Source organism: Phoca vitulina, unplaced genomic scaffold, assembly GCF_004348235.1.
Source record: "Phoca vitulina isolate PV1807 unplaced genomic scaffold, GSC_HSeal_1.0 scaffold22, whole genome shotgun sequence".
NCBI lineage: Eukaryota > Metazoa > Chordata > Mammalia > Carnivora > Phocidae > Phoca > Phoca vitulina.
Genome location: NW_022589725.1, coordinates 11,186,962 through 11,201,297, shown reverse-complemented (window position 1 = coordinate 11,201,297; position 14,336 = coordinate 11,186,962). Strand labels below are relative to the sequence as shown.

The 14,336-nt window shown below is 38.7% G+C and overlaps 1 protein-coding gene across 3 annotated transcripts in view; it reads left to right on the top strand.

The window, feature by feature from the left end:
• The window catches only part of ITCH (itchy E3 ubiquitin protein ligase), a 117,604-nt gene that overhangs the window by 505 nt on the left and 102,763 nt on the right, over positions 1-14,336 (top strand). The window contains exons 2-3 of one of the 3 annotated variants that reach the window (XM_032420022.1): positions 3,420-3,496; positions 12,167-12,301. The gene's annotated coding sequence lies outside the window, so the exon portion shown is untranslated. The remainder of the gene's footprint in view (positions 1-3,419; positions 3,497-12,166; positions 12,302-14,336) is intronic. The other 2 variants (XM_032420023.1, XM_032420021.1) reach the window with 2 other exon arrangements.

The following is a 14,336-nucleotide window of genomic DNA, read 5'->3' as shown; positions in this document are numbered from 1 at the left end:
CACCTGCCACTCGGCTGGCCTTCCCGAGACTTTTTGGAGCTCCCAGTCGCGAGGCGGGCCCAACACAGCGGCTGCCTCCTCTTTCTTCCACTCCCCTCCTCCCTCCATTGTCCCCCATCGTGGTGGTCCCGCCCGGGCGCCCTTTTCCGCGCCCGCTGCCGCGGCCTCGCCGGCACCTCCCGGCGCAGAGTTTTGCAGACGTGGAGCTGTCACTGCCCTCCCCCTTGAGTGCCCTTTTCTTTAGCCGAGAAAAGAAAAAAGTAGCCATGAACGTATTCTAAGGGTCGAAACGTGATGAGGATATGACTTAGCGGGAACTAAGTGGGGAACTCAAGTTTTCAGACATAGTCCCGGGCCACGACTTAAAGAGAAACGCCGGGTCTCTGCACTCAAGGTAGACGTTAGGCCTAAAGTTAGAGATGTAACCAGGTGAACGTGCAAACTACCCGCAATTCACGATTCCCCAGTCACAGCTTAACTTGGTTTTTTGCTTACATTCGCCTCTTCTTCTTGTTACATTTTCTGCCATAATTCTACAGCGTCAGTATACTTTTGGGGAAGGAAAAGTGGGGTTTTTTTCTTTGGAAATTATGGAGGCACTGGAGCCAGCCACTTACCATTGCACCTAGTTGGGGTCTCCCGCATCTACTCCTAATATAACTAGATTTTAAGGAAGTAGTGTAAAGGCAGTGTATTTCCACCCTCAAAATCGGCTAAGGATTTCTCAGCTGAAATAAAATTCTCATGGCAGATAATGCTGAGAGTCTGCACTATGTATTCATAGATTTACTGGAGGTACAGTTACCAACAGAGAAAGTAAGTTTTTTGGTTGTGAAAGAAGGAATTCTTTCACGTTCAGTGTAAGAATCAAGTCAAAAAGGATATGAAATAAAAAAACGAGTGTAGAATACTTTTTCACAGTATTCTAGAGGGAATCATTTCTAAATTCTTTTTAAAAAAAACACATCTGTTCACCTATGGGAAGAGATAGACAAACCAATAGTTCCCCAAATTGCCCATTAGAATAATTAGGGGAGCTTTTTAAAGGTAGAAATTCCAGGGTCTCCTTTTCTGAGATTGATTTAGTAGGTCTGCTTTGGCCCTGAAGAATTTATTTTTAAAACATGCCTCAGGCAGCTCTCATGGTCTTGGGAACCAATGAGGCAAACAATACTGTGAAACTACTGAGGAATGCTCAAAAAACTTTGAGACAAAAGTGACCAGTTCTGTCTGGGGTTTGGCCATAGAAGGTGGCAGGACCTACCCCTGGTCCTAAGTTGGGTCTTATATGACGGGTAGGAGTGTGATGAGGATGGGGAAAGGGAAGGACAGGGCAGACAGAGAAAACCCCTTAATGCTTTGTGTAAATGCAGAAGATTGTGGGAGAAAAAGGGTTCATGGAGCAGGGAGTGGGATGGGGAAGGAGAGCATTGTGGGACGTGAGGTCAGAAAGGTAAAAGGAGGTAACTATATGAAAAGTTACAATGCTAAAAGACTTGAGTTTTATGTTAGCAGTAGATTAAGATTTTGAACAGGGAAGTGATATGAGTTACATGTATGTTGTAGAAAAGTGGCTCTAGTGATGAGAGTGAAAGGGTGGAAGAGTGGCTATTGCCGAGGTCTAGGTGAGAGGTGAAAAGGCTTGATGTTGGAGAGAGGCCGCAGCGATTGGATTTAGTTTACTAGTGCAATATTGTTGCCATATTTTTGGATGAGAATTTTTAGGACCAGACTGGGTAAAAAGGCTCTTATTCTGTAAAAAGAACCCACTAGCAAATCTGAATAATTTGCCAGGTTATATATATTGATGGTATCAGAGTATATTGTTAATTAGCACTTTTGAAAAATTAGAATCAGATTGGCTGCAGTTTGGAGGAGAACTTGGAGATTAGACTGCAATTTATGACTATCAACACTGTTGCTCTAAGCTTGTTCGAAGTGTTTTTCTTTCATACTCAGAAACTTGGTATTAGAATTTTAGAGTTGGAAGAGATTGCAGAGATTATCTAGTCCACAGTGGCAAATATATTTTAGTTTATGGACCAGCAGAGTGCTTTGAAGTAGCTGCCAGAGCACTGTATTGAGAAGGATTTTGGTCATATGTGTTCTCTGGGAAAGGGAGTTATGATTGATTAGTGATGCTTCCTGTGGACATAGTTATCTAGTAGGTGATATATGTGCCAGATATATGCCATCCTTAGACTGTTCCAAACTATTAATTTTCTGTTTGTTTATAAAAAAAAAAAAATCCTAAGCAGGTTCAATAATTTACCTAGAACTAGTTAAGAATTAGAGCTAGAATTAGAACTGAGTTTAGTTTGTTATTCTCCAGTGTGTCAAGATGAATGTGTGCTGCTCAAGAGCTTTTGGTATTAGACCAAAAGAAAAAAGATATTTCTAGCTTGTGCCTCTTAACTGTTTAGGCAAGAGTTTAACAAGGAACTTTGGCCTAGAAGTGAATTTTATTTATTCTGGCTTAAGAAATTTGTTGTTATAGGAAATAGTCACCTGCTTGTGTGTTTTTTTCCCCCCCTCACCCCTCACTTCTTGTTCCTTACCCCTCTCTCAATTTTGGGTTTTGGGGATTGGTTTTCTTTATATGAGTTAAGGCAAAAGTGTATAAAGTTATTTTTTCCTGTATTTACAGCACCTTGCCGAATTCTAGGCTCATAATAAGCTCTTAGTAAAGGCATGTTGATTTTTGTGGCTGTACATGATACTGGTTTTGAGTTAACATAAATTAGCGGGTGGGGGAGTGTGCAGAATTGAATTGCAGCATTATCTGGTTGGTAGGTCGGCTTTCAGCTAAAAATATTGGGTTGGAAATAGCCTCACAACTAGTAGCCATTAACCAAGAGCTGTTCTCCTTCAGTCTAGCAGTGCACTGTCCTTGGAAAACTGTTGCCACCTCAGCTTTTTTTCTTTTCAGAACTGACTATACTCTGATCCTTGAAGTGCTTTTTCTTTTCCTATCCTTAGGAGCCTCCCAAGTTGCAGGGACCATTCTTACAGTGACCCCCGTAGGTAGAGTGTGTGTTTTATAGCCATCTTCATTTTGCCATGTAGCCATCATACTCAGGTGGGCATCACCCCATACGCTGTAGGAGTCATTTTTCCCCTGACTCACCTTCTTACCCTGCCTGCCCCATCAAAAATTATCTATCCCCCCCCCAATTATCTATCGCATGGAACTTTTATTTTTTATTATTTTTTAAAAAGTAATTTCTGTGTCCAACGTGGTTCTTGAACTCATGACCCCAAGATCAAGAGTTATATGCTCTACCAACTGAGCCAGCCAGGCACCCTTAATCCCATGAAACTTAAAAAGACATTGTGCTGTCAGATTCCCAAGGTCAATGCTAATCTGATGTGTTTAACCATAGGAATAATGTGTTAATGGACCCTCCTTTCCCTCTCAGGTAACATGCATTTAACAGTGGCCTTCTGGAGACAACGCCTTAACCCAAAGAAGTGACTTGAACGGTGAGAACTTCAGGTATGGTGGCAGGCCTGTGAAAGAGATTGGGGGACAGGAATGGTGCAGAGGGTGAGCTCTACTCATATAACTGCTGTGGGGAGGTATGGGGAAAGAGGATGTTGTTGCTGACTACATCAGTTGGTTGAAATAGGCATTTTCCACTTGGATTTGAAACTCAGAGTCTCCTCTATCAGGATTAGCCTGTGAGCCACACTTTGCTCTTACTTTGGGTCTTCTGACTTTTCTGTTTTTGTTTTTCCTGGACATACACACATTTTTCCCATTTGTGCTGTTTTATAAATGTTTTTCTCTGTATACTTGTCCAGATATGTGCATTATGGTTAAAAAGTGTAAGAAGTGAAAAGAAGGCAACATGCAGTGGAGAAAGAGAATTTGGAAAGAAAAGGTCTGATTTGATTTTGCCACTGACAAACTGTGACTTTTGGCAAGTTATTTAATCTTGCCTGGTCTCAGTTTATATATCTGTAAAATACATGTATTGATTCCTACCTGCCTTCCTAACATTGTTGTGAAGATCAAATAAAATAATACATGCTAAAGCTTTAGAAAACAATGAATTCACAACTTAAGACATTATCTAGGTCTATAAGGTGGGAGATATTGGCAGTAATACTGAGAAGGAATACACGAGGACAGGACAGATTGACTTTAAAAGATCGGGAGAGAGAAAAGGAAGACTCTACTGGGTAAGAAAAAAAGTAGAGCATGAAAAAACTCAAGCAGTAAGAGTAAGGAGTGAATGACGTAGAACTATTGAATTGGTAGGTGAGAAAGCTGAATAGGATAGAGAGTGGTCCCTTTCACTAATTCTAACCTTGCAATTCTTCGTTGTCATTGTCATTACTACCTTCACATAAATGTTCTAGATTCCATACTTAGATTCCTGTCCTCACTGTAAACATCAGTATTTATTATTCATACCTCTATGTGACCCTTTGTGTTTAGTTTATATTTTTGTTAACTAATTATCTTATAAATGCTTAGAAACCAAGACTATGATTTACTTGTTATGGTGTCCCAGGCCATTGCTATAATCAAATGTGTGCTTACTGTTTTTTTATAATTATGGAGAGAAAGGAAGGAGATGGGGTCGCTTTGTGAGAGATAGTAGGAAAGGAAGTGGCTAAGAGGGAAAGTAGATAAATAAGACATGGTAAGAAGAATTTCTCAAAAAATAATGAAAGGAAATAAATGAAAATGAAGAATACATAGAGCAAAAAGAGAAGGGGAAAAGGAGATGGTGTTATCTGCAGTAAAGGAACAAAACAGCTTTCATTTCTTTAATGGTGACATAATACCTCACAAAAAGTTATGTGCTGGGAAAGATCATTCTTCATACCAAGTATCTTTTTTTTTTTTTTTTAAAGATTTTATTTATTTGACAGAGAGGAAGAGAGCACAAGCAGGGGGAGTGGCAGAGGGAGAGGGAGAAGCAGGCTCCCCACTGAGCAGGGAGCCCAGTGTGGGGCTTGATGATCCCAGGACACTGGGATCATCACCTGAGCCGAAGGCAGATGCTTCACCAACTGAGCCACCCAGTTGCCCCCATACCAAGTATCTTTAAAATAGTTCTAAAAGTATCCCCTACGTCCTGAACTCAGAGTAGTTCTTTGTGGAAAGAAAACTAAGGCAAAATTCAGAGACCTGGGTTCTAGCCTTGGTATTTCTTGTTACTTAGTTCTGTAATCTTGGGCAATTCACTTAAATCTCTCTGGGCCTCCATTTCCTCACTTGTCCGTTAAGGTATCAGATGATCTCTCCGTTTTCTCACTCTTTGATTATATTTTGTGCTTTATGTTCTGTCTCACTAATTTTTCAGGGCTTTGTTGATACCACAATATAAGATTGGTCTTAGAAATATCTTATAGTAGAACTTCATAGTATCCATTACCTTATAAATGAGAAGCCATTATATTTTAAGTTCTACTTTAAACATTGGCAGAAAGAGAGACTTGTAGAAAACCCAAGTATAGAAATGTTTGTAATATTCAGCAAGCACTTATTGAGCTCCTGTTGTGCTAGGTCCCAATGGGTACTTAATATAAAACCCCTGCCTCAAGGATTTTGTGTTTTTGTCAGGAAAACAAACTTGCTCACCAGTAATTATTATAAAAAGCAAGGTGATAAGTGCTGTAGTAAGGATTGCATTGCATTGCAATTTAAGGTAGTAACTTTAGATTTCTTGGTTCTTTTAACATAATTGAATATGTGCTAAGTGCTGCTCTCTGCTAGGTATTGCAGGGACTCAGGATGAAAAAGAAAGTCCCTGCCCTCAAGAAACTTGCAGGTTTTTTTTCATGTCTGGAAACTGCTTACCCTAATAGATTTACCCTTCTGTCCTAGGAAAGAAGTTTTGTATTGTATCATCACTTCATAGTTTTAAACTAAGAATTCATTGCATATTGAGCTTGCCTCACTCCAGAAATGTTTAATAACATACCTCCTTTCTGAGAAAATCTGTATTATTTTATTGGATCTGTAATGTTTTCTCTGTCAATGACAGAAATTTTTCTTTTAGGGTAAGGAAAAAATCCAGATGCCATCTGGATGGCATGTTTAGGTGAACTTTGGTTTGCTTCTTATTCATTCAGAGAAAGAGGGGTATCTAAAATTTAGCTTTGATTCTTTGTTCCAGGGAATCAGTTCAGTTGGTCACAGAGGAGAGGATGCTAGTCTAAAGGAATCATACTGTAGGGATTAACGGTATGTACTAGAGTTAGATTGTCTGGTTTTGAATTTTGGCTCTACCGTGTACTGGGAGTATGACCTTGGTCAAGTTCCTCATCTGTAAATTGGGACTAGAAATTGCATATATCCATAGGGTTGTTGTGTGGATTAAATAAGATAATGTATTTTTGCTTGAACAATAGTTGGCTCACAATAAGTATGAGGTGTTCATTGCTATAATTGTTTTATTATCATTATTACCACCAACCTTGTCTTAAAATTTTAGTCTCAATTCTTTAATTCATTAAGTAAACTTATCCAGGGTGAGCATTGTAAATTTAAACGGAACATTTTAAATAGTAAAGATCAAATTGATACTTAAGTGAACTAGGGAATTCGTGTTCCTCTAATAGGGTAGCTGTTAAGCGGCTTTGGCTTACTTTTTTAATTGACCGTTTTAACCATTAAAAAATACCTAATTCAGGGCGCCTGGGTGGCTCAGTTGGTTAAGCGACTGCCTTCGGCTCAGGTCATGATCCTGGAGTCCCTGGATCGAGTCCCGCATCGGGCTCCCTGCTCGGCAGGGAGTCTGCTTCTCCCTCTGACCCTCCCCCCTCTCATGTGCTTGCTCTCTCTCATTCTCTCTCTCTCAAATAAATAAATTAAAAAAAAAAAAAAAATACCTAATTCAGTGTTGGCTCACTCTTGATCTAGTGGGGAGTATAGAACCAAGTGTGGACTGAACATCTTAACTTTTTTCTAAACAGAAGCTGGGAATCCAGATTTTGTGAGAAATCTTTATTTTTAAATGTTGGCAACTTTTGAAAATCGTAATATAAACACTGTGGGCCAAGCAAATCACCACTGCGGGCAGGATTTGTCTTGTGGGTTGCCGCTTTGCAACCTCTGCTCGGGAGCTTGACTTTTTGCATCAAAGCCCATGCTCCCTGCCTTCCGGGAAGAAAGTCCTTACCCACATAAAGATTTAAAACAGTTCAGGCAATACCTCAGTCTAGGGCTGAATGAGAGGTATGCAGAATAATTATTAAGGCAGAGAGGAGGAGGGAAGTTATTTAAGATGGATTTAGAATGGGCAAAGGTATGGAGGCAGGAATGGACTTGAGATGGTGGTAGTACAGCGAATAGATTAGTTGGAGTTTAGATTAGTCTGAAGAGGGTTTATATGGGCCTGGTAATAGGAGAAAGTTTGGAAAAGTTAAGAGACCAGCCTTCTTGTTTTGGGATAACCTTAAGTCCTATTGGCTGACAGGATAAAATGATGTTTTGTGGCGATTTATTAGGTAATACTGAGGTCTGCAGTATTTACTAGGGCTGGTAGGGTCTGGAGGCAGGGAGAACAGGCTAGGGAGGTAGGTGGTAGTGGGAATGGAAAGGAAGGGACAAAAGCTTGTATAAGAGACAAAAGCATATATATGGGTCACCTTGTGACAGTGGGACCCTGCAGTAGATAAAGATAGCCAATTTTGAAAGCTTTTCCCCTATTCACTCTTTTGTAAGAACTTGGGTATGTGAGAATAATACTATTATCCCTCCTTTTTTGTGTTGTGGATCTTTATCACTCTCTCCACCCCAGCACCCTCCTTAATGATGGATCATATACATAGTGTTATGATTTCCCAGGTTGCACAAATAGAATAGAAAAAATAAGAAATTTTCAGCTGCTTATCACATTTCTAGTTTTGGATTTTTGGTAATCTCAGTTAACCTCTGGTAAGTTTCATTAGACTTTATACATGGATTTTTGTATTTACCAAAGTTTGAAGATACTGACAGTTTGCTCATGGAAAAGATGTAGAATTTTGCTGCAGAAACTTGACACAATAATTCATGATTTAGAATGTTTAAAGAAACTGATAAACGTTGTAGAAAGGTGGAATGTGTTTATTCTGTGTAACTTGAGAAAGTGATTTTTAGGATTTTATTTTCACCAGGCCTTTTGTCCTGTTTATACTGTCTCATGAAAATTTTGACATACACGGGGAAGTTATTTCTTATTCTTGGCTAAAATGCCAAATGTAGTTATTGTAAGTAGTTTTTTTGGTAAGTAAGCTGAGTAGTATGTTAGGTGTAGCCTGAGTATTAAGAATAGTTGAGATGCAGCAGTATTTCCCTCAATGATGAATAAAAGTACTGAACTGAGCCTCTGAAAAGTACAAAAAGTTGCTGCTGTCAGAGAGATGCAGGGTCAAATAGATTTGAGCTAAATCTAAACCTGTTTAATGGAGAAGGGATTTTTTTTTTTTTTTAAAGCATGGTCTAACCTAGTTTTTGGAATTCATTTGTTCTGAATATTGAAAGGGATTTTCAGGTGGTTCATTTAATTATAGATCTGCTTTGGAAGTGGGAAGGTAAGGAACATGAGAGAGGGATTAGCTGCATTTGTTTCTGTGAGAAGTCGGTAGTGAAAAGGAAATCGCAGATTATCTTTTCCTGTTCTTGAATTTTTGGGAGGAAAGATATTTAACTACAGGTCTTAATTAAAAACTATATTCTCTATATATACTGAAATGTGCAGAACCTAGTTACTACTGCTTTTCATTGTCTAGAATGTTGCTGACATCTGCTGTCATCTCCTTGCCCTTTGTCTTTGTCCTTGAGGATTTTGACTTTATTTTATTTTGCTGGTGTTTCAAGAGGGAATGGAGATGGAGTGCTTATGTTCATTTAGCCCAGTTAGTTGATTTTACTGTATCAATTGATGTTTTCATCTCTAAGGGACAATGAAAATGATTGACTTATCTGTTCTGTTTATCTGTTTGTTTTTAAGATTTTATTTATTTGACAGAGAGAGAGCAGGAGAGCACAGTCGGGGGAGCGGGAGAGGGAGAAGCAGGGCCCCCGCTGAGCAGGGAGCCCGATGTGGGGCTCGATCCCAGGACCCTGGGATCATGACCCGAGCCGAAGGCAGACGCTTAACGACTGAGCCACCCAGGCGCCCCGATTTCATTCCTTTTTAAGGCTGACTAATACCCCATTTTAATGTGAAGAACACATTTTGTTTATTCATTCTTCTGTTGATGGACAGTTAGCTTACTTTCACCTTTTGGCTTTTGTGAATAATGATGCTGTGAATGTGGGTGCACAAATAACTGTTTGAGTCTCTTCTTTTAGTATTTTTAGGTATATTCCCAGAAATGGAATTTCTGGATCAGGTGGTAATGCTGTGTTTAATTTTTTGAGGAACCACCATACTGTTCAACAGCAGCTATACCGTTTTACGTTCCCACCAGTAGTGCACAAGAATTACAGTTTTCCACACTCATACCATTTGTTATTTGCTGTTTTTTTTTTTAAAAATCATCCAAATGAGTAAATCGGTATTTCATTATAGTTTTTATTTGCATTTCTCTAATGATTAATGATACTGAATATCTTTTCATGTACCTATTGGCTGTTAGTATATTTTTTGAGAAATGTCTGCTCAAGTCCTTTTCCCATTTTTTAAATTAGGGTTGTTTCGTATTTGGTATCCTAATAATTTTGTAGGCTTCTGCCCATATCTTTTCTGTTTCTTAGTCTACTGCTATTCTCCTCCTTTCCTATTGTTGACAGAGCAGCTAGAACCATTCTCTCCAATGTATAGTCCCTTAGTAAATGTTTGATTAAAGGTTAAAAGTAGGGCTTTGTGGAAAGGTAGAGGTTGGTTGGGGCAAGACCTTCATTACATTTTTCTCTAGTTTTGGAGTTCCCTATTCTCTTTTAACCATTTACTTGGTGGGGTAAACCTTTTTTTTTTTTTTTTTTTTTTTTTCCGTTTTTTAAGATTTATTTATTTGAGAGGGAGAGATCAAGCAAGCACGGGGGAGAGGCAGAGAGAGAGAGGGAGGGAGAGAATCCCCAAGCAGGGTTCCTGCTGAGCTGGGGGCCTGACGCGGGGCTCTATCCCAGGACCCTGAGATCATGTTAACCAGCTGAGCCACCCAGGCGCCCCTGGTTGGGTAGACATTTATGAAAGATTATGCTTTTAGGGAAAGAAGTCCATGTGTCATTTGATTTCATTTTAGAGAAGGAAAATATAGGATCTTCTTAAAAGAAATTTGATTCTTCTCTGAGAAGCTTGCTATTATTACTGTTTATCTAAGAAAATATAAGTCAGCTTGAGGTATCCAAAGAAGGATTTTACTTTTTGTGATTTCAAAGGAAGAAAATCTGTTTTAATCATTTCAGTAATTCATTTTTTTTTTTTTTAAGTACTCTCTATACTCATTATGGGGCTTGAACTCACAACCCTGAGATTAAGAGTCTCATGCTCTACCAACTGAGCCAGCCAGGTGCCTCTCAGTGATTCACTTCTTACTTAACTTTTTATTGTGTAATGATTTGGAATTTCTTATTTTGAGGCTGCTCTTTATTAGGGATTTTTGTTTCTGTTTTAGACAAGAGGGGATTAGGAGTGATCCTAGACTCAATATAGATGTTAATAATTTTGAAAAGGACCAACCTGAATAAATTCAAGTATAACAATGACATAAGTATAATTTGTTTTTTTTTTCATTTTTTAAAATTTAAATTCAGTTAATTAACATATAATGTATTATTGGTTTCAGAGGTAGAGGTCAGTGATTCATCAGTCTTATTAATACCCAGTGCTCATTACATCATATGCCCTCCTTAATGTCTGTCACCCGGTCACTCCATCCCTCCACCTCCCTCCCCTCCTGTTTCTTTGAATTTTCCTGTTGTCTTTCTTGTTTCCTTTAAGGAACCATGGTTTTAAATTGTGAAATTAATGTTGAACAAGGCTAGAGATCTCTGTTTTTGGCCACATCTTTTGTTCTGACCTTGGACAATCCATTTTGATTGGGGGGTTATTGAGTTTTAAGAATTCTTTGTAAATTCTGGATATAAGTCTTCTATTAGATACACATTTTACAAATATATTCTCCTAGCCTTTGGTTGTCTTTTCATTTTCTTAATAATGTCTTTTGAAAAGTAGAGTTCCTAATTTTGATGAGGCTTAATTTCTCAGTTTTTTCTTTTATGGGTTGTACTTTTGCCATATGTGAGAAATCTTTGCCTAACTGGGCAATCCATTTAACTTTCCTGGATTTCAGTTTGTTTACCTGTAAGAACAAATAAGATGTGTGTGTATTTTGACTTCTTTGCAATAGTATTTTTATTCAGTGCCTTTTTGGATTCAAAGTAGAGGAGGTAGTCTTGGGATAGAATACTAAGGTGAAAATCTACAGACCCATATTAGAATATAGAATTGACTCTGCTTTCATAATCCTATTTGTTTCCTAATGGGTAAGTGGTAATTTGTCTCTCCTTCCCTCCCCCCCCCACAATTATTTAGGGCTCTTGGATGTAAATGATTCTCCGTGATTTTTTTCTGGGTTTTTGATACAATTTGAATAACAATGGTTTTTGGCTCCTTTTAATAAAAATATAGATTTATTTATAAAGTGTACATACATGTTAGTAACTCATTAGTATTGACATGTAATTTACTTGATAGTTCTTAAATTATGTTTGGAAGTGATCTGAGAAAGGTTTGTTGGAAGGATGGGGATGGTGGCTATCAGGATTTTGTATTTTGAGGACAATCCATGGGTATTAAGAGATGGTCAGACACGAGTTTCTTGGGAGCCAGGAAATTCAACTTTATATGTAATTAGGTTGTATAATTTCGTACAAGCATTGTTTGCAAAAGAAAGCAATATTTATTGTAGCACAGTGGTAGTTATATTTATTGTGGCATATCAAATCATTTAAACTCTAGCAGTAAATAGTCAAAACCAGGAAGCAGCTTGTCATAGTAGTTAATATTAAAATGTTTGTCAGCTGTTTGGGAGAACAGGGAGAAAGTTGTCTTCTGAAGTAGTGGGTACAGAGTTCAAACCAGCAAATGAATACTGAACGTTTGATTCTAGTGCCAATTTTCTTAAATTCTTTTGTCATACTCTTGAACCTTGAAAGTTACATCTTTCTGTTTTTCTCTTTGAATAAGATAATTGTCTTTTTATGCATATGCTTTAGATCCACACACATACATTTGGTTGGAAAATGGGAAAGGAGCTTTCAATGATCTGAGATCATTTACATGATGTTCAGAGCCAAGGTGTCACTTTTGAGAACGAGAGAGAATGGTCTACGCTCTACCTCTCTGTTAAGGTAACTTTTTCTAGTAAATAAGAAAGCAGTTTTTCAACAGTCTCTTTAACAAATGGTGTTGGGAAAATTGGACAGCCACATGCAGAAGAATGAAACTGGACCATTTCCTTACACCACACACAAAAATAGACTCAAAATGGATGAAAGACCTAAATGTGAGACAGGAATCCATCAAAACCCTAGAGGAGAACACAGGCAACAACCTCTTCGACCTTAGCCACAGCAGCTTCTTCCTAAAAACATCGCCAAAGGCAAGGGAAGCAAGGGCAAAAATGAACTATTGGGACTTCGTCAAGATAAAAAGCTTTTGCACAGCAAAGGAAACAGTCAACAAAACCAAAAGACAACCGACAGAATGGGAGAAGATATTTGCAAATGACATTATCAGATAAAGGGCTGGTATCCAAAATCTATAAAGAACTTATCAAACTCAACACCCAAAGAACAAATAATCCAGTCAAGAAATGGGCAGAAGACATGAACAGACATTTCTCCAAAGAAGACATCCAAATGGCCAACAGACACATGAAAAAGCGCTCAACATCACTCGGCATCAGGGAAATACAAATCAAAACCTCAGTGAGGTACCACCTCGCACCAGTCAGAATGGCTAAAATTAACAAGTCAGGAAATGACAGATGTTGGCGAGGATGTGGAGAAAGGGGAACCCTCCTACGCTGTTGGTGGGAATGCAAGCTGGTGCAGCCACTCTGGAAAACAGTATGGAGGTTCTTCAGTAAAGTTGAAACTAGAGCCACCCTACGACCCAGCAGTTGTACTACTGGGTATTTACCCCCAAAGATACAGATGTAGTGATCCGAAGGGGTACTTGTACCCCAGTGTTTATAGCAGCGATGTCCACAATAGCCAAACTATGGAAAGAGCCAATATGTCCATCAAGTGGATAAAGAAGATGTGGTGTATATATCTACAATGGAATATTATGCAGCCATCAAAAAACCCACAAAACCGAAATCTTGCCATTTGCGATGATGTGGGTGGAACTAGAGGGTATTATGCTAAGCGAAATAAGTCAATCAGAGAAAGACAAGCATCATATGATCTCACTGATATGAGGAATTCTTAATCTCAGGAAACAAACTGAGGGTTGCTGGAGTGGTGGGGGGTGGGAGGGATGGGGTGGCTGGGTGATGGACATTGGGGAGGGTATGTGCCATGGTGAGCGCTGTGAATTGTGTAAGACTGATGAATCACAGACCTGTACCTCTGAAACAAATAATACATTATATGTTTAAAAAAAAAAAAAAGATAGTAGGAAGGGAAAAATGAAGGGGGTGGAATCTGAGGGGGAGACGAACCATGAAAGACTATGGACTCTGAGAAACAAAATTAGAGTTTTAGAGGGGAGGGGGTGGGGGGGAATGGGTTAGCCCAGTGATGGGTATTAAGGAGGGCATGTATTGAATGGAGCACTGGGTGTTATACGCAAACAATGAATCATGGAACACTGCATCAAAAACTAATGATGTAATGTATGGTGACTAACATAATAAAATAAAATTTTAAAAAAAGGCAGTTTTTCCCCATCGTCAGTGGGTTTGAATTCCATTTCCTCTTAGTTTATTGAGAATGTTATGGAAATGAGCATTTGCCTTCTACAACCCAAAGAACTCTTATCCCCTCTGATAATACCTTCAACTCATACATCAAGTTCAGTTCCCTTGCCATCATTAGTAGAGAATGGGATCTAAACATTGTTCCTTCTAGTTAGTCTCTGCTACTATGACTAGAGAGAGCAGGATCTAGTTTTCAACCCAGCTGGGTAGTGTAACTACTGGTTGCATACACAAGAACCATTATCACCTCCATGGTTCTACTTCCATCTGGATTGAGGCTCCATTCTTCACAGTAGTGGCTGGTGAATGAATACAGACTTTTAAAAACCGATTCTTTTAGACACAGCTATTTCACTTAAGTGGTGGTTTGAGAACATGGCTAAGTGGCCCTGTCCAAAGGAGACTACTCAGTATTTACAGTTACTATGTATGCTTCTGTATTTTATTTTATTTTTTTA